This window comes from Panthera tigris, chromosome C2 (assembly GCF_018350195.1).
Source record: "Panthera tigris isolate Pti1 chromosome C2, P.tigris_Pti1_mat1.1, whole genome shotgun sequence".
In the NCBI taxonomy this organism is placed as follows: Eukaryota; Metazoa; Chordata; class Mammalia; order Carnivora; family Felidae; genus Panthera; species Panthera tigris.
In genome coordinates, this window is record NC_056668.1 from 63,539,100 (window position 1) to 63,566,902 (window position 27,803).

A 27,803-nucleotide genomic window follows, 5' to 3' on the forward strand; every position below is an offset into this window, starting at 1 on the left:
GACTCAATCACAAATTCAATCCAATTAAAACAAGTATTTATCATGCAGGTTTTTCCGAAAAGCAGCCACAGTGCAGTACAAGGCAATAAGCCAAGTCCCTTGCCTTCAAGAGAGATACATACATAGTAACCCCAACATAAGCAGAGCCATGGTGCTTTAAACAATATATAACCAAAAAGAATGAAAGATTTCAGGTTGGTAAAAAGAAGGATGGGTAGATGGAAAGAACCCATCTTTCCATCTTTCACTCCTGTGAAAGGAGTGAAAAATATAGGTCTACAGAGAAACTGGTCTGTTACCATCAGGATACTAAATGCTTCCATATTAAGTTATCCATTTTAAAATTTCTCTATGGGGTAATATTTTTCCAGATGCTAAAACTGGCAATCAGGCAGGTAATTTTCCCAAGTTGTCACTGTCAGTGGTACAGCATGAAGTGAAGACCATAGTCACAATATAAAATCTGGGAGTTCTAAACACTCTACTCCTTACAATTATGTAAGAAATGCCACATTACATAAATAGCCATATACAGTACAAATCTTTGAGTGGATTGAGGTGAATACCTTTAGATTTAAGTACATTAACTTCATATATGTAGTTGTGTGGTCACAATGGTTACTTGGAAACATGTTGTAAGAATAGTGCGACATGAATCAGAGTCATAATACATATCAGAACAAGTAGTTTAGTATGGCAGCATCCACAAACCAACAATAAAGGCAAGTGGCAAAGTCTCAGTGAAAAACCTTGACCTGTCACTGAAAGCCATTGTCAACATCTAAATGTCAGAACACAACTTTTAAAAGGATTTGAAACTAGAATGCATTAGGAGAATCAGTACAACATAGACAATTTATAAGGTAGGACTCAAAGGTAAAGACAACCTGTTATAAGATATAAGGTCAAGATGTTTGTTTTTAAAGTATTGTTTAGTTAGCTTAATTTTCCATTAAATGTCAAATCATCAGCCTACTATATTTTATAGCAGACAGGGCATCTGAGGTTCTTACCAGCTGTGATTTTCCCTAAGGGTTTAATGGGTTTGTATATTTGTACAAAGTAATATTATCATTATCATAAATGTTTTCTAATTATTTCTTGGTATTAATGAAAGCATGTTGTATTATTGATGGATTAAGTACAATATTTATAAAACAGTGATAGGATTAAAGGGAAATAAATATGTATATCTTTCTGCATGTGTAAACAATAAATATTAATTCCCATCATCAATTTTGTGCAAAGTGACTTAGTACATACTAATAACTTACTAAATACTTTGGTTAACTATTGTGTATTTGGAGTATAGCTATAGTGTTTGCTTATCTGTAAGGTGAAGGACTAGGGTCAATCAGGTAGGGCCTGAGGCCTGCAGGAAGGACAAGGATCCAGAAAATGGGCCCAAGAATGCTGAATTTTCAGGAAATAAGCAAGATGTACCTAATAAGCTTTAAGATGAAAGGAACATAAACTTTTATCAAGAACAAAAATAAAGACGGGTGCCTGGGTGACTCAGTTGGTAAAGCGTCTGACTCAATCTTAGCTCTTGATCTCGGGTCATGAGTTCAAGCCACACACTGGGCTCCTCACTGGGCATGAAGCCTACTTTAAACAACAACAACAACAACAACAACAACAACAACAACAACAACAACAAACTTCTATTAAAAATAAAAGGAAAAAAAAAACAAAAAGAAGCCTCATGGGGGGTCATAAATCCACACAGTAAACACTTGTGTACACACATATACATAATTTATATTGCAGTGGCTCTCTAGCAACATTCTTTTGATTTTTGATGGGTGTAGGTTTTTTTCTCTGTCCCATTTGTTGTGTAAGCTCCCTGAAGACAGCAATAAAGCATCCACGTGACAAAGTGTAAAACAACCACGATTTGAAGATAGAAGAATGTGGCTTGGAATTTGGACTCTCCAACTCTGCTGAGAGGTATTGGGAGACAGTAATGGTGTGTGTCATTAGCTCATTGTCTTACCATCATTTTCAATAACTAGGTCAATCTTTTACTGCAACCCAGGACTTGGTTTTGATATACATGCAAAGCAATTTCTCCTCCCAAACTGAAAAGTATAATACATTTTAAGGCTATGATATGAACCATTCAAGAAACATGTGTCTGCTGATGAGATTTTAAAGAAATTACATCAGTCAACTGATGGAAGTCACTTAAGCAAATAGATTCATAAGACACAACTGAAGTGATGATACAGTTTTAAATCGCAATACTATTTTCAGTCGGCATAGAAAGTTTTTTCTTTGGATTAATGTATTTTAAGTTGAGGGATAACAAGTTGTGAATTGAGAAAATAGGAAAGCTCTCATCTTTCCATTCTAGTCTATGAATAAATAGGAGTGTGAGTAGCATAAACTTCTGAATTTCTCATTTGATTAACTTCATCAATTTGATTTCTATTTTAAATAAGGCTGTTTCTAACATACTATCCCCTTTTCCTAAGGGCAAAATTATTGTCAATAACACTCATGGTTCATTATCCTAGTCCTAATAGATTTGTCAAGAACAGAATAACATCAGATAAGGAAAAATAATTTACAGAATTAAATTGGGGAAGTCTTAGCCTCAGTATCACGGTTGATTTTTACCAGAAAGTAATCCAAATAGTGTGGACTTTTCAGAAGTTTGCCAGGGTGACAGGTGGCTGTGTAATGAAATGCACAGATGTTATGAGTACAGGAGGCATCTCTGGGTCACCCCCACAAGTCTGAGCCCTCACCTCAGGCCTCCCTAATGTGCAAGCAGCCTTTTCAAACCATCACATATCCCAGAGGATCCAGAATGCCCGTGATCTCAAGTTTGCTAAAGCATCTGTTGTTACTATATTGCACCAGAGCTAGCTTAATGAAAACTGATATGTTGCCAGAACAACATGACAATAAATACTGTTTCTTAACGTAAATGATTTGTTAAAGCCTGTCCGAGCAAGAAATGACCACACAGTGTATTTTTGTAATCACTTATGCTTTTTGCTGTTTCTAGGAAATATAGTTCAGGTTAGTGTCCTATTTCTCTTAAGTAATTTTAGGCCCTGTACATGTTTCCAATCTAATTCAGTCCACAGAACTTACTTCTAATCAGCTTATTTGTGTTCCATAGTGCCTTTATTCTCCATTTGAGTGACTAAGCACACAGAATTCCTGCTTAACAGGTACCCAGGCAACAGGAGTGATGAAAACAGGCACAAATCAAATTCAAGAGGCAGAAAATAGAGCAATCTGGGCTGCAGAAGATAGTCAGATAATCTGTGTGCAAGTTGCTTTTGAAAACTTTACTCAACACCAGACTCAACCTATAAATTTAATCATGATTGGTCAAATTTAGAGAAAAATAGTTAGACTTTACCATCTAGAGGCTGGGTCCTTTATTCCCCAAATTTAAGGAAATCTTAGCCACCTGAGAGTCCATGTTAGCTTCACAGGGATCAATATTAGGAAAGGAATAGGATCATAAAAATAAATTACTATAAAGATCTCTAAATAGATCTGCAAATATATTATTGTATTAAAACAACACACTGAAAAAAATGCCCATACAGCTGCTGTAGAATAGTGGTTCTCTGAGTGTAGTCCTCTAACTGGTACCATCAGCATCACCTGGAACTTGTTAGAAGTGAAAATTCTTGGACTCCACCTCACGCTTATTTAATCTAAAGCACAAGGGATGGAGCTCAGTAAACCATGCTTGAATGAGGAGCATCACAGAGGAAAGCATGTCCCTAAATTCTATTCAGAGGCACATTTATCCCAGACTATTTTCACATAGTAATCAATCAAACCTAAGGTTCACTGGAAAATTAAACTATAATGTTCTCGTCCTTGATCATATTTGATTAAAATAATACAGTTATTTTTTCCACTACAATATTTAAACATTATATTGACATTAATATTTAGAAAAGCAAAGATTTGGAGTCAGTGGTTTAATTGTGATTACAATGGTAGCAAAATATTTTTATGAAGTTTATTTATCTATTTTGAGAGACAGAGAGCGAAAGAGAGCGTGAGCAAGCAAGCAGGAGCAAGGGAGGAGCAGAGAGGGAGGAAGAGCGAATCCTAAGCAGGCTCTGCACTGTCAGCACAGAGACAGATACAGGGCTCGAGCTCACAAACTGTGAGATCACGACCTGAGCTGAAATCCAGAGTTGGTCGTTTAACCAACTGAGCCACCCAGGCACACTGGTAGCAAATATTTTAAATAGCAAGCATATAAGGCAGGAGCTTTAATGTTTCTATGTAGCTAAGCCAAAACCACCATATCTTTGTTTTTACATGTATATCCAGTTTTATATCAAAGAACAGAATAAAAATTACAATGTCAAGATTTTGCAATAACAGATTAACTATCCAGGAATATTGAGGGTCTGGTGTGACTTGATAATAAAATAGGGTGTCATTGTTTTTATAAGTCTCCAGTGGAGTTGAGGTGGAAAGCTACAAGGCAGAATAATGTTCTCACTTCTCTTGGGTGTTTTAATTCTTCAGAGCTGCTGAAAACTAGCGTAGAGGCCTCCTGACACTTGCACATTCCCTCCCATCTTTCTCTTCTAATTGCCCTTGGCCAAATGAATAACCACTGGGGCATAAAAAGGAGTCCCACCCTCTCCAAGAATGAATGATTTCCAAATCATAGATAACTGTATTCTGAATTTCACAGTGCTGGAGCAGAAAATTGCAGAAGGTGGAAAGTGCAGGATGAAAAGGGTTCATTCAGAAGCTGACAGCTGGTAAAGAGCAGAGATGAGACAATCAGGAACAAGCTAGTCAGATTTGGGAGTAAAGGGTGTAGAGAAATAGGCAAGCAATATCAAGGTAGTCAGGGTTGGTGAGGTCAGGAGCCAAGGGAAATGAAAACTGGGAAGGACAAGCACTGATAAAGGAGGGAGAAACTAATGCCACTTCCTTTAAATTCCACTCTAAGTATATTCTCAAGATTCTAAGTTTAGGTCACTTATAAGATTCTGGTAAGTTAATGAATTTATACTGTAATTCATGTATTAACCTTTATGATTCATGGTACTACCTGGTATGAAGCATTTGGCTACTTTATACCTTTTAGAATACTGGTGTTTACCTGGAACTCATTTTAGCTAGATCACTTGTCTTCCTCCTCCTATCCAGGATGCAAATGAAAGAGGTCAGCTCATAACTTTGGGCCTGAAGGGAAAGCCACACTGGTTTGCCGTGGACAAGATTATGAGGTGCCATACCGAAGAATCTTAATGGTATGGTCTCTTCTTCCTTCCCCTACACATCCTGGATAACCTGGAAGGAGTCCAGGCCATCAGGGCTGGCTCTGCTTAGCCCTCTGTCAAAACAGTATAGTCTTGTGATAAGCAATAGATTCAGCTATCCAATGGGCAATCTCATCTAGTTATCTTGATGACCAAAACAAGGACGCATTTAGTTCTTTTAGTTACTAAGATCACAAAATCAGATTACTCGTTCTAGAAGTGACAGATAGATTCTGTGATTCCCTAAATCAACTTAATAACAAATATGGGGGAAAGGACAACACAAAACTTACCATTTTAACTATTTTTAAGTATAACATTCAATCAAATATGGCGTGCACGCGCGTGTGTGTGTGTATATATATGTATATATATATATATATATGTATTTATCATATATTATATATTATATATATTAAGTGTATTTTAAGTGTATTTATATATACATATATATTTTAAGTATACCATTCAATTAAATATGATGAGTGTGTGTGTATATATATACACACATACACAAACCATATGTGTATACCATATGTATTTTTATATATATGTATACCATATATATTTTTTATACATATAACTAAACCAAATAGTTGCAGCAATGTAACCCTAATCCAGCCCTAGAACACAATCAGATTGAAGGCAGCCTCAGATATGACCCTTTACGGGACCAGATCCAGAAAGAAAACTCCAGAGATGATAAGCACTTTGCCCAAAGGTCTCACAAACACTAGACCCAAGGCTCCTCAATCTCAGGCCAATCCTCCTTCCTTTTTAACCAACCTGAGTCAGGATAACACAAAATTAAGCTATATGGCAATTATCTGATAAATTTGATGGATGTGTGAGAACAAACAGGGATAATTATGGCCAGAAAATCCAATTTAGGTCCTCAATTACCTAGACTGTCTACATTGACCAAATAAACTGGATAATGGCCAAAAATGCACTCTACATTGTGTTGTACACCCGGAGCCTAAGAAGCATTTCATTGTGCTTTTGTGATTAATAGGAAGACCCACACCACTGAGAGAACTATAAAGTACAAATCTAAATGGATGCCTCTTACATCAATGAAACATATTTGAAAGTTATCCCAAATCTTTTATTTATTGGTAAGTGGAGTGAAAATGCTATAGGAACTAAACATATACACATTATAGAATTTCTCTGAGGTAATCACACTGCTTCTGTCCAGGTCCTTTGTTTCATCAAACATATTATTCCTCCAAATGAGTCAACTATAATTAGGCCAAAGTTGTAAAATGAAAAGAGGACAAAGCCCTCATACTAAAAGCCTTATTCTTGACTTCATTCTAAAAATTATGTAGGTCTCAGTTGTAAACTTAAAATAAACATCAGACTTAGGATGTTTGGTAATGAATGGAAAGCATTAAAGGAAAGGGGCTTTCAGGCAATCCTTGCAAAAACTTTCCTACAAGATTTCATGTGTTGTTTTTTTTAATGTTTATTTATTTTTGAGAGAGAGACACAGAGTGTGAGCAGGGGAGGGACAGAGAGAGAGAGGGAGACACAGAATCTGAAATAGGCTCCAGGCTCTGAGCTGTCAACACAGAGCCCAACGCAGGGCTCAGACTCACAAACCATGAGATCATGACCTGAGCCAAAGTCAACACTCAATTGATGGAGCCACCCAGGTGCCCAAGACTTCATGTTTTAAAGTAAAAATTATGCTACTCAAATCCCATGCAGTTTCAACAAGAATAGTGTATTTCAAAATTAAGGTGTTTCTGTTTTTAAAAATAATTAGATTCAGAATGTCTTATGCCAGTATCAGGATCAGAAATGACTATGTGTCATGATTAAAGGCTGAGAAGATGGGCCCAGGGTAAGATTAATTAAAAAGCAAGACACAGCATGGTGTAAAGGAGAGCCTATTGTAAGGGGAATCAAAAATTGGGTTCTAACTCCCTATCTAGCTATTTGAGTCACCTTCTCTCTGGACTTCAGTTCCCTTATCTCTAAATGAGAAGGTTGACTGGATCAGTTTCCTGCTCCACCTCTGACTTTAAGCCAGGGATCAGCAAACTAAAGATGATAAGCAAAATGTATTCCCCCACTGGCTTTTGTAAATAGTTTAATTGGAACACAGACACACTCAATCATTTACATATTGTCTGTGGCAGCTTTCATGCTTCAAAAGCAGAGCTGGATAATTGCAACAGAATCTGTATGGCCCACAAAGCCTAAAAGACTTACTCTCTAGCCCTTTACATAAAAAGTTGGCTGACCCTTGCTCTAAGCCATTGACGAGTTTCTGACAAAAGAGAACACCTTGGCATCACTGCTTAACCAAAGTCTAGCTTTTAATGGATTCTAACAATTTCATAGGACACTCATAGATTTTCACTAATCCTGTGCCCAATGCCATGCCAAGTAACAGTTCTTGAGGGATGATACTTCACTGTCCTTTTTCAGTCATTCTGGTCATTGATGTTCTGGTCCTTCACTATAACTTCAATAATAAGCGATGGCAATTAGTAGGGGCACCATCTGGAGGTTTTGCTGATCATTGATAGGGCTGGTGAAGATGGCTTCAGTTTATTCAAAATGGTCCAGTTCCCCAGTTTCAGGGTCAAGCAAAATCCCTTCTCTGTCTCAGAAAGGAGGGCGAGCCAAGAGATTGATACTAGATGAGGAAAAGACGAAAAGCTGTTGAAAGTCTGTAAAACTGAAAAAGAGAATTGAAGACAGGAGCTGTGGAGCTCATGTATCTTTCATCTTTTTGAGAAGCACAATTGATGTTGAAGCTAAAAATCTATACCCAAATTAGTAGGTACAGGATTGCCTCAGACTGAAATTACATAAAAGCCTTAAAACTCAAGTGATGCAAGGGAAGGAAACTCATATATGCTCCTTATTATCCAATATTCCTCCTCACCAAACCTCACTATTAATGTGAAGACCTCTCAGAGCGAGAGAGACCTCTAGGGCAACCTTATCTGTATGCTATACTTCTCTGTCATCCAAGGACTCTGCTAGCTATTCATGCACACAGCCATTTCAGAGTTTGCTTCCTCAATGATCTTTCTACGCACCAAGATACTAAGACCCTGGGAATACTTCCCCTGCAAAACTCAAGCAGTTGGCATAGATATTCAAGAGTGAAATCTCCACTAAATTGTTACTTGTACAATTTTTTTTAAGAAACTCAATAGAAGCTGCATACCATCTTAAAACATACCCCCATTTCTGGTGCTCTCAAAGCCAACATAAAAAACAAATGGGGTCAAAAATGTCTCCCTTTAAATTAGTATTCAGCTCACTTAGAACTGTATGCAGCTATATTAAAGAATATCTGTTGTTATCTTTTGAGTCATCACTAGTAACCTGGTGCAAATATATTATCTCATTTAATCCTCAAAATATCTTTGTCGAAGTCAGAATCATTAATTCCACTTGACGGAAAAGGAAACTAAAGGCTGAATGAGTTAAGGGACTGGTCAACTGTCACACAACTATTAAACGATATATTGGTGGTTGAGTCTGAATCCAGTCTATATTCTTTCCTCAAATCCACACTGTCTTCCACTGATGATTTCTTCTGTCCAAAAAGGTTTACTCTAGTTCCTGAGCTGTAATGCTAACTGGGGACAAAGGTACGGAGCACCTCGGCCTCACCATTCAGCAATCATTCATACTCAGTAAGATCCAGAAGGCAATATCCCAAGGCCCTAACCCCAGTACTCTTTTCCCGCTGCTTGCTTTTGCCCAGGAGCTAGGTCTGGATGTCTGGCTCAGCTTTCTACTTAGTTCAGAGGTCTTCCATGCATCTCAGTTCATTCAGTTGAGTCTATATAATCTACTCAGCTCATGTTATTCATCATCTCCCCATACTAAAAACAAGCCATGGGGCAAATATCAACATCTCAGCCCTTAGGTGGAACCTGGCCATAACTAAGGAAGTGCTCGTAAGTGCAGAGATGACACCTACATGGATGAGATACTGGCAGGGCCTCCCCACCCATCAGGTTTCAAGCTGAGATGGCAGCACCTACATGAATCGTGTCCATGCTAAGGTTTAAATCTTGCATGTACATTAAGGACTTAGGGAGTACAAGACTTAGCAAGCAGACACCTCCCTGCCTTTACTTCATCTCCTCCTGGCCAAGCTGCTCACTTTCCCAGGAAGTTTCTCTCTGGTATCTAATCAAGGTCTAGATTGATCTGTCAAAACTAGGTGTTCTGTTCTAGTTCACTAGAACTAGGCTTGTGAGCTCAGTAACCCAGGAGATGTGGATAACTATGCCTTGGTGAAGGGACTTCTGCACACTTGGTCAAGGCAGGCAGCCACCCCAAACCCAGACTGCTGTGGGACTATAGGCCCAAGCTGCTGAATGCATCTGACTAGAAAGAGAATTGAGATTCAAGGGAAAGGAAGAACTGCTGAGTTTGGACCTTTAACAGATTGTGATTTTATATAAGCGCTCTGTTATTTGTCAAAGGGTCTGTTTTCTCTGGCTAAACTGAAATGGGATATGAAAAATCTTTGCTTAAAAAATTTGCATGTTTCCTCTACAAAGTGTATTTCAATCCTTCATTCTAGGATGTTTCTTTATAACTTGGCATAATTTGCTACAGCTCATCATAAATGCTTCTAACATCCCACAGGAAGGACGCAAAGGAGATGCTGGAAATTGTGGAAGAGCTGTGGGGTGATTCTCCTTTCCTTCCCACCAGACTAAGTCTCTTTCCTAGGTCTTTAAAGTAGATACAGCAACAGTAAATAAAAAAAATAATAATAATAGGAAAAGATCACCTATTGTTGGCTGTCAACTCCACCTGCTCATATTAGAAGACAAGTTCTAAGTTTGGATCATAAATTGTAAATCCCTGTAGTATAAACTCTTAAATGAATTAAGAAACTTCCAAACATGTGGAAAGCATGAATCTATTCCCTTAAATATTAATAAAACTGAATTTTTCAATCATGATCCTTCAAATATATTAATTTTCTTCTGAACATATTAATTCTTTCACTCTGCATTAGAGCCATTTGTGAACACAGTATCTCACTTATTAGACTGTTGGGTACTTGAGTATAGAATCCATGTCAGATATAGTACCTATATCTGCAGTGTTTGATATATAATAGGTTCTAAAGGGGGGGCGGTGAATTATGAGTGCTCATTATATTTGTATTTAGCCTTTCATGGTAGAGCTGTCATTTAGGGAATGGCTGTCCATCCAGGTACTACATTCTCAAATATATCCTGAATCAACTTTTATTGTGTTAAGCCACTGACACAGATGTGTCTATTTGCTATTTCATTTAAAGTAACACTAATACAGTGAACACACAATTAATTAACTGGCTAATACCTGAATATTAATATCAGATATTTAAAATTTCTGATTATTCAAATAAAAGAATGGTGACAGAATCAGATTTATCATGAAGCCAATAAGGCTTAAATTTCAGGGTCCTTCACTAGCACAGCACTGTTCCAAGATCCTGGGGAAATCCCTGCCAATATGTTCAGTTTTTATAAGTGTTTCAAAAGAAAGTTTTTGGTATTTTTTTTTTAGGAAAAGACCCTGAAATTATAAAGGCCTCAGGGTCCACAAAAACAGACTTCAGCTCTGGCTCAAGATAAAAGAACATGGTGGTATACAATGCATAAAGTATGAAATTTGTACTTGTAATGCACAAAGTATGAAATTTGTACTTGTAATGCACAGAAAGTCGATCTCTTCCACTGAAGTTGACTCTTTTATTAATAACAATGTCACATAATTTAAAGTAGACTGCAATTTATTGTCACATTTTCTCTCATTAGTTTTTCTATGATGCCTTATGCAGAGAGAATTGCCTCATTAATAACTTTGACCAATTGCTTTTGCAAGATGTTGATTATTTTTTCCCTTTGCATTTAACAAAGCTTAGAAATAGGGCAAAATGTCTTTCTTATTATAGTGTTAAGTTAGTTTTAATAATTAGTCAACTATGGATGTTTTAAACATTTCCAATAAATTCATCTTTGGGCGTAGATAGACACTGCATCATACCCAACTTAAAACACACACACACACACACACACACACACGCACGCACGCACACACACACGGTTATGAAATGCTCAAAAAAGGGAAAAAGTAATCAAACAATGTTTAATTTAATTCAGCTTTCACATATTTAATATTTTGGTGATTGAGATTATAATCAGAAGGGAGAAATGGTTTAGAAATGGAACAACTCATGCCTGTGGGTAGGAGTTTGAGTTTTGAAGGTGAGCACATACAATGGAATATTTTGCCTGAATCTTTGGTTCTAAACATTTGTGTTTGCTGTATTAAGAAAAGTTTTTCCTAGCAAATTTCTTGAATTTGTTATTATTCAATTTGATTTGCTTCTTCCTTTATCTCTGCCTACACTTCTTTCAGACAATCTATAAGGAGAAAGAAAAAAACCATATTTTGCTTCTTTTTGACACAGGCTTTAGTCATTTGTTACCATATTATTGCATATTCACTTATGATATCAGAATAAAAAATTAGATTACTATTTAGGAACAAAATTAATCTTGGAATTTTTAAAAGCAGAATTCTTATTACAGGAAATTCAGGACAGCAAAACAAAAACAAATCAAGGAACCAAAGATTAATTCATGGTTGTTTCTAAGACAACATTCATGCAAGTATTTAAATGCACATAGTAAAAATTGAAGATCGCTCTATGGTTTCTGAAATGAAAGAGTTCCCATAAAAACCAGGAAGCATTCATAGATGTATTCAGAGTACACATTTTAAAGACGGTTTTTTTCAGGAATTGCACAGTAGTGTTGTACTATCCATACATAAGCAACATGGGCAGCAGCTGTAACTTGTTTTCATCCCAAAGAACTCGTTTTAACAGCTGAACATTAAAACATTGAACTTGGCACTGAGGAATCCACACTTACTTTTATTTCCAAGAAATTTCAAGTAAGCTATTACAGAATAAATAATTTTAATCTCTACATTGTGCATCTATGAGTGAAGGTTTTTAATGCTCATACCCATAAAGTACATTTTTATTATGAGTCCAGCACCATTATCTAAATAACAGAAAATATTTCCCCTAAATCTAATTTTGACTCCCTTTCTTTTAGCATAGGCTGTTTGATCATTCAATAATTAACTTTCATCTCAAAGGTGTCTCTTCTTTAATTCTTTACAAGAATACTAAGATACCCTAATTTCACTGGCAGCTTTCAGTTACGTAAACCATTGGATTAAGACCTTAAATGCAATTTGATATTTTCCCTAACTACTTATGAACAGAAGCCAATTGGTGACCATGAACTGTAACATTTACAAGTGCCGCTAGCCTTTTACTGCCCATAGACTCCCCATATCCCTGTAGCCCAGAGATATATCAATTGAAACAGCCAGACAGCGGTCAAGATTGCTTCATAGGCCCCCTGTCTGTAGCACACATTTGTTCTGCGTTCATGAATTTGATGTATAGCTGTGGAATCAAAGACGCACATTCATCATAGAAGAAGCCAGTGTTTTATCTAGGAGCTCTAAGTTTGCTGATAAGTACAAAGAAAAGAACAGCACCCGAGAGAAGAAGGGAAAGAAGAAAGATGGCGAGCTAGCAGTGGGTAAAACTGAACAAAGGATTATGGACTACTACACAGGAGCAATTCATCCAGAATCTGGACTACAACTGTGTTATCTTTCATTATCAAACCTCTCTTTCCCCTCCTTAGAGGCCTACTGCATGACCTTACAGATAGTAGGTACTCAATCAATATTCACCACCACTAGGTCACACCAACCACCTGTGTCCTTCTCACTTGGGGAATGTGGTGAGAAGAAGGAATGGGTATAAGTGGTCCACATAGGAGAGGCTCTTCCTCTCCACACTGATCTGATTATCTTTCTTGGTGCCCTATCTTCCCTTGGTCCAGACTTTAGTATTTAGCTCAGGCCCATTGAAGTGTCTAGAAAAATTTATTTCCTTTACAGCCCCTGAACAAAACCAGTATTCATTTTCCAAGATGGAATCACAAGAGAAATATGAAAGCTAACTGCACGTAGTATAAATAAACATGGTATGGGAACATGAGAGCAGAACACAACGGCCTGACACAGACGAGAGAGACAATCCAGCATAACAAATAGTAAGTTGTGCTTTGCCCGTGGCATTTTCTGGCTCCATCAATAATTATATAATACAACAGTCACTGATTTCTCAGCCCTGGATCAATAATGGGTTTCACATCCCCTCCAGAGCTGGTTGTTGACCAAGGTGCTTGCTCAGACCCCCACCCCATCCATGGCAAAAATCAATTCTTGGCTAACTGCTTGTGTGCTTGGAATGCGAGCGTCGGAGCAATGTTGAGTTTAATAGCAACTGCAGAATTCACAATGATTTCATATCTGGCTACATAAGCCCGTTCAACTCAACAAGTAGTTTCAAAGGAAAGTCCTCAGCCCAAAAGATAGAATACAGTAGAACCTCATAAACATAGCAGCAACCTCAAGTATGTAGCACACTCATAGGCCCAGAGCACACTGTGGCTAGACGCCAGAAGTTTTATCTGTCCCATGATTAGCCTATCTCATATATTCTATCAGATGAGCTTGTAATGTAGCATTCTACATACTTAGCACAACAGGATGGTAGTGCCACAGTAGTATCTGGGATGCATCCTCTGACTTCTGGTCCCAAAATATTCCACCACATCCCATAGGACATCAAAAGTCAATTACACCACATGATAAAATGTATTTCTCAAAATGTAAAGAAGCTCCATTTCTTTATGCCTACTAATGTATTTTTAAGCACGGGTATACATGAAGAGCAACACTAGTTGTGTATATTCAACATCAAAAAGAGAGATGTAGTAATCATTTTAATCTCATCAAGACAGATGGTCCAACTTGATAATAGAGATGCCAAAGTAGATTTTCAAAATTCAATTACTCGCTTTGGTTGTCTGCCTTGATTTGGTTAACTAGACAATAGCCCTAACTCGTCAAGTCCTAAAATGGTAGCTTATGAATGAGAGGAAAATTGTGAAATGGTTCATTTTAGCTCTTATTCACACTTCTCTGCAGGGCATCCTGGCATGAAGATGTTAGAGAAACGCATCATACACATTAAGAACCTTCGTTTTTCAGTTAAAAAACAAATAAATAAAACCGAAAGAGAATGCGGTGGTAATCCAGGGTCATGAGCAGCCTCAGCATCTCATGGCACAGGGTCTGTATGCTATTCATGGTCCAAGACCTTCTGCTAAGCTGACAAATGTATTCGTGGGTTCTAGAACCATGCCACCAAATTACCCATTCCTGCCCCCTCCCTCCCATTTTTCAAAAGATTTCCCCTTTGTACTTATGAAAATAACTTAAAGAATAAGCCTGATAAATGTATTCACAATATGGGGTTTTCAGGGCAATATCTTCTGATCTTTTCTCCCCTCTCCAACCTCCCCGTCCCCCAAACACTTTCTACCTATAGGTTTATCCTCAACCAGTTAATAGCAACTCCCTTCTTTGAATTCCTCAGACTAAAATCTTTGGACTTCTATTTGACTTCTTCCTTGCCTTAACGGCACATGTAATCCATCATGAAATACTGCCAGCTCTACCTTCAGCAGACATCCGGAACCTGACCATCTCTCACTACTTTCACTCTGGCCCAAGTTACCATCATAACCTACCCCTATCATTGCAACAGTTTCCTCACTATGATTACTGAGGGTGTCAGTGCCTCTACTTTTGCCACTCTCATCCTCCCCCCGCAGGTCATTCTCACCACCACAGCCAAAATTATTCCTTTAAAGCCCCCAAAATGAATATGCCACTTTTCTGCTTAGAACTTTCCAACATCTCTGCCTCTCACTAGAAAAACTAAACCCTGACAAGGTCTCTAAGACCCTACACAACCCACTTCTCTAACTTCATCTTCTCTTCACTCCCTTGCCCACTCTGCACCCACCACACTGGCTTCTTATATGTCCCCTGAATGCTCCAGGCATGCCCTGGCCTCAGCATTTTTGTAATATCTTTCTCTTCTCTCTGGACCACTTTTTGCTCAGATATATCCATGGTTTTCCTTTATCTCCTTCAAGACTCTGCCTAAATGGGGGGGGCCTGGGTGGCTCAGTCAGCTAGGAGTCCAACTCTTGACTTTGGCCCAGGTCACGAACTCATGATGCATGGGGTGGAGACCTGTGCATTGGGTTCCATGTTGACAGTGCAGAGCCTGTTTGGGATTCTCTCTCTCCCTCTCTCTCTGCCCTCCCCAAATTAAATAAACTTAAGGAAAAAAAGACTCTGCCCAAATGTCACCTTCCCTAATCATTTGCATTTCTATACACCAATAATGAAATAGAAAGATATCAAGGAATTGATCCCATTTACAATTGCACCAAGAACCATTAAATACCTAGGAATAAACCTAACCAAAGAAGTAAAAGATCTGTACACTGAAAATTATACAAAAGTTATGAAAGAAATTGAAGAAGACACAAAGAAATAGAAAAAACATTTCATGCTCATGGATTGGAAGAACAAATATTGTTAAAATGTCAATAGTACCTAAAGCAATCTACACATTCAATGCAATCCCAATCAAAATAGCACCAGCATTCTTCCCAGAGGTAGAACAAACAATCCTAAAATTTGTAAGGAAGCACAAAAGACCCCAAATAGCCAAAGTAATGTTGAAAAAGAAAACCAAAGTGGGAGGCATCACAATCCCGGACTTTAGCCTGTATTACAAAGCTGTAATCATCAAGACGGTATGGTATTGACACAAAAACAGACACATAGACCAATGGGATAGAATAGAGAAACCAGAATTAGACCCATAAATATTTGGCCAACTAATTTGCGACAAAACAGGGAGGAGTATAGAATGGAAAAAAGTCTCTTTAGTAAATGGTGCTGGGAGAACTGGCGAAACAGGCAGAAGAATGAACCTGGACCACTTTCTTACACCATACACAAAAATAGACTCAAAATGGAACAAAGACCTAAATGTGAGACAGGAAACCATCAAAATCCTCGAGGAGAAAGTAGGCAACAACCTCTTTGACCTTGGCAGCAGCAGTTTCTTACTTGACAGGTCTCCAAAGTCAAGGGAAACAAAAGCAAAAATGAACTACTGGGACCTCATCAAGATAAAAACTTCTGCACAGCAAAGAAAACAATCATCAATACTAAAAGGCAACTGACAGAATGGGAAAAGATATTTGCAAATGACATATTGGGATAAAGGGTTAGTATCCAAAATCTGTAAAGAAGTTACCAAACTCAACACCCCAAAGACAAATAATCTTGTGAAGAAATGGGCAAAAAACACGAATAGACAGTTTTCCAAAGAAGACATCCAGATGGCTGACAGACACATGAAAAGGTACTCAACATCACTCCTCACCAGGAAAATACAAATCAAAACCACACTGAGATATCACCTCCCACTGGTCAGAGTGGCTACAATTAACAACTCAGGAAATAACAGATGTTGACAAGGAGGTGGAGAAAGAGGAACCTTCTTGTACTATCGGTGGGAATGCAAACTGGCACAGCCACTCTGGAAAACAGTGTGGAGGTTCCTCAAAAAATGAAAAATAGAATTACCCTATGACTCAGAAATAGCACTACTAGGAACTTATCCAAAGGATACAGGAATGCTGATTCATAGGGGCACATATACCCCAATGTTTATAGCAGCCCTATCAACAGTAGCCAAATTATGGAAAGAGTCCAAATGTCCATCAACTGATGAATGGATAAAGAAGATGTGGTGTGTGTGTGTGTGTGTGTGTGTGTGTGTGTGTGTGTGTGTTGGAATACTACTTGGTGATGAAAAAGAATGAAATCTTGCCATTTGCAACAACATGGATGGAACTGGAGGGTATTATGCTAAGTGAAATAAGTCAGAAAAAGATATCATATGTTTTCACTCATATGTGGAATTTGAGAAACTTAACAGAAGACCATGGGGAAAGGGAAGGAAACAAATAGTTACAGAGAGGGAGGCAAACCTTAAGAGACTTTTAAATACAGAGAACAAACTGATGATGGTTGGGGGTGAGGAGCGGGGAAACTGGGTGATGGGCACTGAGGAGAGAACTTGTTGGGACGAGCACTGGGTGTTGTATGTAAGTGATGAATCACAGAAATCTACTCCGGAAGCCAAGAGTACACTGTATACAGTGTATGTTAGCTAGGTTGCCAATCAATTATATAAAACAATGAAAAATAGCCAGCTAGAGACAAGAGAGGAGAGGAGAGGAGAGGAGAGGAGAGGAGAGGAGAGGAGAGGAGAGGAGAGGAGAGGAGAGGAGAGGAGAGGAGAGAGGAGAGGAGAGGAGAGGAGGAGAAGAGAGGAGGAGAAGAGAGGAGGAGAAGAGAGGAGGAGAAGAGAGGAGGAGAAGAGAGGAGGAGAAGAGAGGAGGAGAAGAGAGGAGGAGAAGAGAGGAGGAGAAGAGAGGAGGAGAAGAGAGGAGGAGAAGAGAGGAGGAGAAGAGAGGAGGAGAAGAGAGGAGGAGAAGAGAGGAGGAGAAGAGAGGAGGAGAAGAGAGGAGGAGAAGAGAGGAGGAGAAGAGAGGAGGAGAAGAGAGGAGGAGAAGAGAGGAGGAGAAGAGAGGAGGAGAAGAGAGGAGGAGAAGAGAGGAGGAGAAGAGAGGAGGAGAAGAGAGGAGGAGAAGAGAGGAGGAGAAGAGAGGAGGAGAAGAGAGGAGGAGAAGAGAGGAGGAGAGGAGAGGAGAGGAGAGGAGAGGAGAGGAGAAGAGAGGAGAAGAGAGGAGAGGAGAAGAGAGGAGAAGAGAGGAGAAGAGAGGAGAAGAGAGGAGAAGAGAGGAGAAGAGAGGAGAAGAGAGGAGAAGAGAGGAGAAGAGAGAAAAGAAAACAAACTGAAACTTCCCGGGTGCCTGGGTGGCTCAGTTGAACGTCAGAATCTTGATTTATGCTCAGGTCATGATCTCACATTATGTGAATTTGAGCGCATATTGGGCTCTGTGCTGACAGTGCAGAGCCTGCTTAGGATTCTCAGTCTCCCTCTCTCTTCCCAACCCCTTCTCTCTTGAAATAAATAAATTGTTAAAAATTTTAAAAATATATATGAAACTTCCCCTCACCCCAGTCCAGAATTTCCTAGTTTTTTTCAACACAGTTAACTTCTAATGTACAGTATAATATATTTTTCTATGGTGTACATTCTGTTTTCTCTGATCAGGATGTGAGTTCTAAGAAGTAGTGAGCAGGGGTGTAAGAGAGGTTTGCTTTGTTCACTGCTACAAACCCAGTACCTAGTATAGTGGTACATAGCAAGCATTCAATTCATATTGGTTTGTTAATGAATAAGATAAATATCAGGTTCCAGGGCAGGGAGAAGAAGGGGACAACTTGGGGCAAATAAAGCCTTCTTTGTGTCCTGTTCATCATCTTCAGAGGCACATTCTTTCTGACAGTGCAGAAGGTTGATTCAAGCTACACAAGTGTTCTAGATAATCTGGCTTCTGTCTTAAATAGATGTTGGAGATGACTGTACACTAAATAATGTTCATAGGCAGGAAAATTTTGAGGAATGGCCATGCTGCTGTTTTCCCTGCACTTGTTAGAAATCTATCAATTGCTTTTTACTATGGTGCTGCCATCCAGAAAGCTTGAGTCAGGAGTCAAGTGGTTCCCTTCTGCTCTAGAGACAAGAGTTGGCAAAAGTCAGGGAATGAAAGACTGGTGAAATGAGGATAAAGTCTGAAAGCCTCACTGAGAGAGAGGATACCTAATACTGTGACTTCCTGCCTTCTCTTCATGAGTCCCTCCAAGTCTGAGGCTTCTACTTCCCTCCCTTCTCTCCTTGCTTGCTGTCCCTGTGATTAGGGGAGGGTGGGAAGTACACGATATGAATTCAACAGTACATTATACCAGGAATTAGGACAGGATGACACAACTTCAGGGCTTTACCAAAGGGTCCAGGCAAATCTAAAGTTTTTAAAATATTCCCAGTCTGTGTATAAAATTCAAAGAATTCATGATACAAGTACAGCATCTGAGCCATAGTCTTCTACAGCTGGGCTGATAACACAGTCCAAAGAGCAAGGACCAATCACCATAGTTGGTCAACTGGGCAAAGAACAAATGATGAATGTGACCTTCATACTACAAATGCCTGGCCAAGAGGGCTCCTTTTTGAAATATACTCTCAACCTGTTTGCACAAAAGCAGACTGCTAAAACAACTCTAGCTTTTCATTTTCTACTTCAGGCATTTTTTCAGAACAACATCAACAAAAGGAGCCCCAGTAGGAAGAAGCTATGTTCAGTCAACAAAAGTGCTTAGATTTCCGTGTACTCTTTACTTGCTTCCCCAGAGAAAGAGAGTACATGCCATATCTGATCCAAGCAACTCCCTACAAACTTTAATGACAATGCCAAGAAAACCTCTCATGCGTTATAAAGGAACTGTGAGGATGCCTGGCTGGCTCAGTCAGTGGGGCAGGCGACTTTTGATGTTGGGGTTGTGAGTTTGAGCCACACATTGGGTGTAGAGATTATTTCAAAATAAAATCTTTATAGAATAAAAGTTTTTAAAAAAAGGAACTGTTTCCTGGGGAGAGGCTGATGTGAACCGAGGACCTTTTATCCCAGAAAATCCACAAATGATGTCCTTGTCAAGGAACTTGACACATAATAAATAGGAATACTAATATACATCAATACACCTTCTTAATCAGTTGATATATGTAATTCAAAACAATTTTGGCCATTAGGGGATCTCTAGGTCACTGACAAGGCAAAGAAAGCAGTAAGCTGAATAAAGTAATCAAGCATAGCAACTTTTGTCTCAATGTTAGTCATCCTCAGAAGATAAAGAGACCATCTCAAAGTTAAACAGAATGGCCATTATTTTATTTTAGTAGTTTCCCAGGCCACTAGCCATAACATACAGTTTCAAAGTACTCCCTCTTTTAGAGACTACAGTGCTCAAGCAGATAGGCAAGTCTACCCTCATTCCTAGATTTACCCTGAGAGTGTCCATGAAAACTAGGGGGCTAGGCAATTTCTTTTCAGGGACTTTGGGAGGGCACTTTTTTGTGCACCTTCTGGGTTGAACAACGCGTGCTCTAAGTTCCAGAGACAACAATCCTGCCTTTGCCACTTGGTTTAGGTTTGGACAGGTTTTTCACCCCAAATGTTAGAAAATCTTGACTCTAGCTTGAACAGGACAGTATGGTGAAATCAATTTTCCACCTTTGAGATGAATGAAAGATTCATCTTGAGATGAATGAAAGATTATCTGTCACTATCTAGAAGAGTCTAGAATTGCACAGTTATGTTCAAATCTACCCCCCACCTCGAAGGCCCAGAGAATGTCCCATGTTCAAGAAGTGGCTTTGGCAAACAATTAGAACTCGTCAATGTTACCTGTTCTGACGTTCATCCAGTTTCCCTTTATACTTTGATATTTGAAAATGTTCGTCACATTTCCTTCATTTTATGTATAATTGTAATTACATTAACTCCATTTGTTCACAGCTTTATCCAAGGCACTTAGAAAATGCCTGACAAACAATACCCCTGATAAAAATAACCAATGGATAGATGAATGGAGAAATGGAAAGCAGAGGCAGCTTCATTCATTCTCTTATTCCCAGTGATAACTGGTTTATCATTTTAGAAACTTTAATAAAATAAAAAGTTGCTGATCCCAGTTCTAAAGCAGGATTACTGTCACCTAAGTCCTTAAGTGTGGAGATAAAAGTTTTTTTCCTCTGTCTGTGCTACTCCTTCTCTGGTTACACAGGTCACACCTAGATTTATGGGTGTAATTATAAAGGCATGTGTCACTATGTGCTGGGAATGCTTACAATAAGCCTCTGATGTTCACACACAGGAGATTCCAGTATTTTCTACTCAAATCATTTGGGCAGCATGATGGAATGCACTATGGTGTTCTTTTGAAACCATGGATTTAAATGCCAAGTTGGTCTTGGTGGGGGTTATAACTTAGTATTTATGAGCCCAGTTTCTAAGGCATCACTGCAGGGTAATGGGGCAGATTCAACTGAGATCTTTAAGGAAAAGTTTATAAAATGTCCAATAATTAAGCAAGTATCATCAGCAAGCCATAACAGGATCTTGCCCTCTGCATAAACACAGGGGAGATGGCAACAGCTAGGGTGTGGGTTTTATTTTCCCCATGTGTAACTGAGTACCTTTTGAGTAGCCTCAAAATCAGATAATTTCTGGAGGCAAAAAGTCATTCAAGAAGAAGGCTCAAGAAAACCAATTAAACCTAGGAACTATGAATGTCTCAGGTTCATATTGCTGCAGGAGAGGATCAAAGAGGAGGAGAGATGGACTTGAGTTGCAGGCTGTTTGTAGCACCTACACATGGATCTAGACACTCCACCACCATGCACTCCTACCTTGATAATCTGGCCTCATAATCAGATAAATCACCGCTTCACCACCAATAAGAGGAGGTAGGTCTTGGCCAAAAAAAAAAAAAAAAAAAAAAAATTCAAAGCCCCACAAACCACACATGTACAAAATTTAAGCAAATGATACAATGTTATTTGAAATGCTTATGAGAGGAATCATTCAGGGGCCACTGGCTTAAAAATGATACTGTTTTATACCAGTTTAGTTGGTGAAGAGCTGAATTATCTTCCCTTCCAAAGCAGAATAGTCTGTGAAGTAAGACACAACAAAAATTGAATCCTGGCTCCACCACTTATTGATTGGGTAATGTTGGGCAAATCCCGTAACTAATCTAAACTGAATTTCTTCATGTGAAGTAACACAGGAAACAATCATGCTTATTTTGCTGTGCCATGTGAGAAATAAACAGGAAAAGTCCCTACTACATTGAAGGCATTCAATACAGAAATGCAGTTACATTTATTTCTATTCTATATTGTGAAGCTTGACCTGACAGCATGCAGTCGAACAATTTATCAGTTTGTATTTACTGTTTAAATGATGTTCATTTAGGGAATCCTTTTTCTAATAGTGGAGGTTTGCCTTTGCACCCTGGGCTCTCAGAAACTGACCTAGTAGCCCAGCAAAAGCATGCTAACCTTGATGATCAGATGCCTCCATGAGAAGCCATGACGTTTGGCGCCAGGAAGACTTCAGAATCATTTATGGTACCCTTCATTCATAGAAAAGGTGCCCTATGCTACCTTTATTTTTTTTTTAAGTCTATTTATTTTGAGCGAGCGAGAGAGAGAGCGCGAGCGAGCGCGAGAGAGCAAGCGCACATACGCATGCACTCACCCACTAGTTGGGGAGGGGCAAAGAAGGAAACAGAGAAACCCAAGCAGGATCTGGGTTGTCAACATATAGCCTGATGTGGGGCTTGATCCCACAAACCATGGGATTATGACCTTAGCCGAAATCAACAATCAGACCCTTAACCAACTGAGCCACCCAGATGCCCCAACCTATGCTACGTTTAAAAAGGGACACCTAGGGGGTGCCTGAGTGACTCAGTTGGTTAAGGGTCTGACTTTGGCTCAGGTCATGATCTTACCACTTGTCAGTTCAAGCCCTGCATCAGGGCTTACAGCTCAGAATCTGGAGCCTGCTTCAGATATTCTCTCTCTCTCTCTCTCTCTGCCCTTCCCCTGCTCGCTCGCTCTCTCTCTCTCAAAAATAAACAAACATTAAGCAAAAATTAAAAAGGGGCTCCTGGGTGACTCAGTCAGTTAAGTTCAGACTCTTGGTTTTGGCTGGAGTCATGATCTCAAGGTTCATGGGATAGAGCCCTGTCCTTGAGCCAAGCACAGAGCCTGCGTGGGATTTTCTCTTTCTGCCCCTCCCCTGCTCAATAGTGCACGCATTCTCCTTCCCTCTCAAAATAAATAATTTTTTAAAAAAATGCTTAGCAGCCTCTTTCCTGGAAGAGTTTTTGGGGGAGAGGGGTTAATGAATTATGTATATTTAACAGCTAAGAGGAAAGTGTTACTTTAACAGTTTAACACTGGTACAAAACTACAAAATCAAACATAAAATAATGTGTAATAACACAGTGTTTAGTTACCCCAATAAAGTTTGACCTAGAGTTCATATTTTTCTTCATACTTTTTTGTTTATATAAATATTAGCCCAAGATTAGACAAATGTAATTACCTTTTACAAAATGTGCAAAGGGAGAGGAGGTTCAAAGAAAATTTGACACAAAGGAAGAACCAAAATGGGGTGCCTAGGTGGCTCAGTGGGTTAAGCATCAAACTCTTGATTTCATCTCAAGTCATGATCTCACAGTCTGTGAGTTCAAGCCCTGCATGAGGATGCTTGGGATTCTGTCTTTCTGTCTCTCTCTCAAAAAAGAAATAAACAATAAATTTTAAAAACTAAGAAACAAAATACAGTAGTGAAAAAGCTGAGAGAGCAAAGCATTGGCACAGAAAACCATTGTTATGTATCAGCTATACTTATGCTTACAAATACACATGTGTCCATATACCTATATCTAGTATTTTATATATGGAAGTCATAAATAGCCTAAATTATTTAGTATAATAATATACTAAAGTCATTAATACATTTAATAACAGTCATATTGAATATGTCCTATGTTAATATTACATTGTTAAACTATAATATTTTAAATACAATTAACAACTTTTGAACTCACAACACTTCAAATTAAAAAGGTGTGGTTGTCCTTGCTTGTCCCACTGTTCATCCCTTCTTTCTCCTTATTCTATTAATGTCTGAAGAATGCATTTCTCAGACATTTATAAAAGCCATCTGATAGCTGCACTTGTTTCTAAACATGCTGCTTCACACCTTCCACAGGACAGGTTACTGATTATTTTTGGTTTTAGATGCCATCTGTTATAGCTTCTGCTGGGCCAAAGATCCTGTTTATGTCAACAAATTACTTAATTAAGCAAACGAGGTGACAATGATGAGTTTTTGAAAATGATGTGGATGTTCGTGAAAATGATGTAATTCAATATAATGTTTTATTTGAAACAAGAGCTGAGGTGGGGAGGAGTGTAGTGGGAGAAGGGATACAGATAAGAGGGTGTCAGCAAGGCCCCCCAGAGAATGGGGGAGTGATCGAGTTCACAGGATGAGGGACTGCCTTCAGGTCAAAGGACTTACACACACCCCTTCATCAGACCACAGAGGAAAGAAGGTCTTTCATAGAGTAAAGAGAATGCTAATGCAGGTCTCCCTGTGCACTAAATACAGTATTGCCTATTGTGTGACAGGCCACAGAGAAAAAAAATGTATCTCAAGGTCTCCGTGCAGCTGCAGAGTGGTTTCTAAAAGTCCGTGTTCACTTGACACTGAACTTGACTTCAGAAAACTCTGCCTCACTCCCAGGATACTGTCTTTCATTTAATTCATGGCTCCATGATGCCCTTGCATACTTAATAAGGACAAGATTTCAAATTAGAGCATTCCTCACATATCCCTTTAAACCACTTTTGTAAAATTATACCCAGAAAATATGATTTTGTCTCAACTGACAAAATTTGCTAATTCTGGAAGCTTTTAAAATAATGCTTCTTGTTTGTAAATTCACAGCTTTCTTGGATTTTCTATAATTCTAATAATATGCAGAGATAGACTTAAACCACTGGTATTATAAATACCACTGGATTTATTATAATTCTGATAATATTGAAGGGATAGATTTAAACCACTGTTACTATCAGGTGGTAAGCCCAGCTATTCACAAAAATCACGCCTCCTATACATGGCAAGACTACACTTGGTTCAAAACAGGCTTCTAAATATTACTTCTTCAAAAAGTCCACTGTGTTAAATAATGCTTCATTTAGCCAAATGATTCTGTTATAAACACATTTATGGCAATAACATTAATTATAATAATACTTGTAGCTCCATAAAAATCGCCATTGCACCATTTGCCTGAGCAACCCCAGGGAGGAATATCTCATGGGCATCAATACCAAGTAAACACAAAAACAAAGTGTTAATATCCTGACTTATGAAGAGTGAGACTTCCCTCATTGGAAAGTTTAATAAAAATGTGTTGGTTGTATATAAAGTTTATAATGAAAAAGAATGAAATGGTTGGGCCATTATAATTAGAAAGACTAATTTTAATACACTGGGGGAAAACATGGAATAAATACTTATGCTGCCATTCTACTGGGTTAAACTCCTAATGTCTGGAATTCCTAACAACCACCACGAAGCCAGTAGCCTTAGAAGACAGGAGGGAAAGGAATTTAGTGACCATAATGGACTCCACTCCACCCTAATCACCTTCCTTATTATTCCAGAAGCAAATTCTGAGACTCTAATATGTAGGATGATCACACATCTTAGTTTGTCTTGGACAGTTCTAGTTTTTATCTATGGCCCAGTGTAATTATTGATAAAGTTCCCTTTTGTTCTCAGAAGCGCCTCAGCTTGACCGATAAATGATATGGTCAACCCTACCAGGAAGCCATCAGACAAATGACTGAACTCCCTTCAGAGTATTCTGACACTAAAAGGAATGGATCACTTTGTTATCTGTTGCTGTCATTGCTATTATTTAATACCAAGCGAACAGCATTGGGTCTTTGCAGATGGGAATCAATAAAAAGCAATGCTATACGCCTTCAGGAGGTGAACAGAATCTCATTGTGGGGAGAGGATTTCACAAGTGAGCAGCATTTTATGTTCACGAAGACACAGTTGATTGTCCAGACTCCATAGCAATACTGTGGCTCTGGTTTAGTATTTAACTAGTAAGTGCCTACAGAATCCATAGGGCAATGAGAGTCTCCTGCCTCTGCACTGACTCCTTGTACTTCCACAACATGTAGGAATTGTTATTCTTCAATTGTTCAATCGGCAAACTTTTATTAGAAATCGACTATGTTTTAGCCTCCTGTTTATCCCTATATTATATACAAGAAGCTATGGTACTTGCCTTTAAACAGTTCATATTTTAAATGATGATTCAAGACCAAAACCACATGATAACTAAGAGTAAAACTAGGTGGCTCCAACTCTTACAAGTAAATTTAGAGTGACAGAATATTGAGAGAAGGGCTACTGAAGAACAAAGGTGTGAACATAGGCCAAAAGGATGCAGAGAGCTCCTGAAGATGAAGAGGACAAGTATAATGGTGGGAAAGAATATGTGTGCAGAGGGGCAGCGGCTGAGAGTAGGCTTGTTTTGAAAGTTGAATAGATATTGCGGAGCCATATTCCAGATCATTTAGAAAATTTGAGTAGGAGTGTTTAGACTTGATGTAATATATCATAGCAATGTTAAACTTATCTAATGTTCACCATCTCCATTTTCCTCAGGTTTTTCTACACTGCAGTTCAAGACCATGCTGGCACAAGCAAAGGTACCAGATAGGAAAAATATCCAGCCTCTTTTTATTTTCAGTCCTAAAAAACAGCTACAGTGAACAAATACATGTGGCCCAATAAAGTGTGCATTGATTTATAATTAAAATATTTCAGAAGATTGCTTTCACTTCTTTGAATACACCAAAGTAAGATGTGTCCTCAGTCTGGGCTCAAATCTCTCACTTCTTCTCTTACTTTCCAAGGTCAAGTATTAAGGAGACAACTTCAAGATCAGGTGCTTACACCCTTTCAAATATGCAAAGGCTATCATTCTATTCTATGTCTTAACCTTCGTCGAGGTCGCTTTCATCAAGACTCACTTGTTCCATGAAGGTACTTCCAAGTAAACCTCCCTGCTTCCCCTCACCGAAATCACTCCACTAAGATATCTGTCAATCCTTCCTCCGCAGATCGTTGAATACATCGTGTTTTCTGGATCGCAGTAATTAATTGACAACAGGCATATTTTAGTCATGTGAATCTGTCTTCTCTTTCCTCTTTTAGACTGTGATCACTACAAGGGCAGAAAACCGTCTTCTATTTTCTTGCACTGCCATCATTATGTATTATTATTTAGCATTTAATGAGAAACAGTAGTTTATTGTAGAATATGAATCAGTTTCTCACAGCTGAAAGCAGATAATGGCCACAAAAAATAGAAGCATTAGTACTAGCCAAAGGGATTACAAATAATAAGAAAAACTAACTATATGTAAAATTTTGAAGCAAAAAGACAGTAAAAGAAAATACACTCTAAATAAATGGGGCAGACTTGAAATCAATGACTGCTCAACAATGGCTAAAACAGTGAATTCATTTTTCTAGTAGTAAACCAAAGCACAGTGGACAATTAGGAAGTAACGAAGACAGTACTAAAATAGCTATTGATGAAAGGCTGGTATGAAAACCCTTGGAACGACTAAACATTTACAAATAAGGACCCCCCTGCTAGAATTACTGAACACAGCACAATGGGACAAACTAGGGGGAATTGGGTAGGTTTTTGAAAGTGAAATTTGAGGGCTAAGAGAAAGCATAATGTTACAACATTTTCCAAACAGAATTACTGAGCTAGTCTACCAAAGAAATAGTGGTGAGTGCCAGCCCTGTGCAAAGTAAGTCATCTGAAATTGTTTCTCGGATGCCTAATAACATCTCTCCATGGTCATCCTTTGTCCACTGCCCCTTTGACCTGACCCAACACACGGACCACCGCTTTTTA

At 38.6% G+C, this 27,803-nt stretch overlaps 1 long non-coding RNA gene across 5 annotated transcripts; it reads left to right on the plus strand.

The window, feature by feature from the left end:
- Positions 1–702: 702 nt before the first annotated feature.
- On the plus strand, positions 703–26,662 carry LOC122230648. 5 transcript variants are annotated; one of them, XR_006207671.1, is made up of 4 exons: positions 703–863; positions 5,155–5,258; positions 13,248–13,402; positions 26,534–26,662. It is a non-coding gene; the product is annotated as an uncharacterized LOC122230648 (long non-coding RNA). The 5 variants fall into 5 exon arrangements; XR_006207672.1 differs by lacking the exon at positions 26,534–26,662 and adding an exon at positions 14,343–14,455; XR_006207670.1 differs by lacking the exon at positions 13,248–13,402.
- Positions 26,663–27,803: the final 1,141 nt, after the last annotated feature.